Below are 2,129 nucleotides of genomic sequence, written 5' to 3'. Positions count from 1 at the left end.
CAGAACTGCCCAGTAAGTTCTCGCCACATCTCTCATCAGCTGGAATATGCTCAGAAAATGTAAGCAATTACAATATTGTCCTGAGGTAAACGTAATTAGGAATCAAATCTTTGGAGGGAAAAATATGCACAACAGTGCTCTCCAAAGCCAAATGCAAATGATTTATTTCAAACAGTCCGTATTCATTTGGTAGACTGATTTCCAGGATTTAAAATCTCATGTTAACTGGGACACCACGGCAGATGGTTTCCTTGAGTTCAGGAGTTCAAGACCAGCCTGAACAAAAGCAAGAACCCCATCTCTAAAAATAGCTGGGCATTGTAGCAGGCATCTGTAGTCCCGGTTACTTGGGAGGCCAAGGCAGGAGGATCACATGAGTCCAAGAGTTTGAGGTTGCTGTGAGCTATGTGGACACGGCACTCTACCAAGGGTGACAAAATGAGACTCTGTCTCAAAAAAAATGTTTTAAATCTCATGTTAATGTATCTATCCTTACCTAATATGGCACTTATGAGATTATTTGAAATGTTGTTCATAATTGCTAACTCTCATGGTCTTGCAGAAATCAAAATTCTAAGGACAAATACAGGCAAGTGTAACAAGACAGCTGTAAATGTTTTTCCTCTCAACAGATTCTCAAAAATTCCTCTTACTGAAAAAAAGTCATCCACATAAGTAAGTTCTGCCAGAAAATTTAAATAGCTCTATAAATTTGATATGATAAATACTCACCTACTGCCTGGAAGTATTTTCTCTGGAAGATAATTTTTTGTCCAGGACACCCATGTTTCCAGGTCAACCCAAAGCCTGGATCACTTCTTGAGTATTCTAAAGTGAACCTAAATGTCAAGTAAACCCTGGAATATAATTTAATTGTTTCTTTTGAGCATTTTTGGTTGGACTTTTTCTAATATACAAAATGGGAGTGATTTATAATAATATATAAACCTTTATATAATTCCATGAGCCAGACCCTGCTACAAGCAGTTTCCATATAGGAACTCATTTGGTTCTCACAACAACCAATTATCCCATTTTTATAGATGAGGAATAAAGTATCTTGCCTGAGGTCACTTCTTGCCTGATTCAGTCATCTTTGTTCAGGTCAAAAGGGGGCTAAAGACCCCATTCTTGGCAGGGGAGGGCACCCCCAGAGAAAGGAAAAATTAAAAAGTAAGCTGAAAGAGTCAGAACCAAGAAAAGTCAGCTAGTTTACCTTTAACCTAGCCATTGCTAAATTTCTTATCTGAACAAGTTTCTGGCCTTTCCTGAAACCCTGGCCTATTGGGGATACAACTTACACCAATACCCTACTGAGTCTGTGAACACTCTGAGGAAGTAAGTGGTCATAAAAGAGATTATGACAAGACTGAGAATAGATACACCTTGTAGGTAGTTTCCTGCCCATTGAACAGACAAAGCAGATACCCATTGTGGAGCTTTGCATTTGGCTGGGACAGAGACTGAGGAAATCGCTGGAGCCCTGAGATATGGGCAGAAAAGCTTAGCATCCCTTATCGCAGAGGGAAATCCTCTGTGGTAGTAATCAGAGGAAAATGCCTCTCTCCCACCAATTCCTCAGAGGAGATTAACACCAGAGGTGTTTTATGCCACAGTGAACTAGCAGAGCTTAACACCTCCCTAGGAATCTATGTGTGTGACTTCAGACAGGAGGCTTCCCCCATACAAGGCTCAAGTTTCAGATGCTCCAAAACTGTTCAAATCCTTTAAGTTAATAATAGCAATAGGAGCTGATAGCTCACTCAGAGAAACTACTGATGTCTTTTTTCCCTCCCTCAGCTTACACCTGGGCAAAGAGGTTTCAATAAAAGCTGTGTGCATGGGCTACAGATATATGAAAAAATGCTCACCATCCTTAATCATCAGAGAAATGCAAATCAAAACTACTTTGAGATATCACCTCACTCCAGTAAGATTAGCCCGTATCACAAAATCCCCAAACCAGAGATGTTGGCGTGGATATGGAGAAAAGTGAACACTTCTACACTGCTGGTGGTAATGCAAATTAATTCATTCCTTTTGGAAAGACATCTGGAGAACACTTAGAGAACTAAAAATAGACCTGCCATTTGACCCTGCAATTCCTTTATTAGGTATATATCCAGAAG

The sequence above is a fragment of the Otolemur garnettii genome, unplaced genomic scaffold (genome assembly GCF_000181295.1).
Source record: "Otolemur garnettii isolate 467f Iridium unplaced genomic scaffold, OtoGar3 scaffold00010, whole genome shotgun sequence".
Lineage (NCBI taxonomy): Eukaryota > Metazoa > Chordata > Mammalia > Primates > Galagidae > Otolemur > Otolemur garnettii.
The sequence above is the reverse complement of the archived record's forward strand: the minus strand, read 5'-3'. Positions refer to the sequence as shown.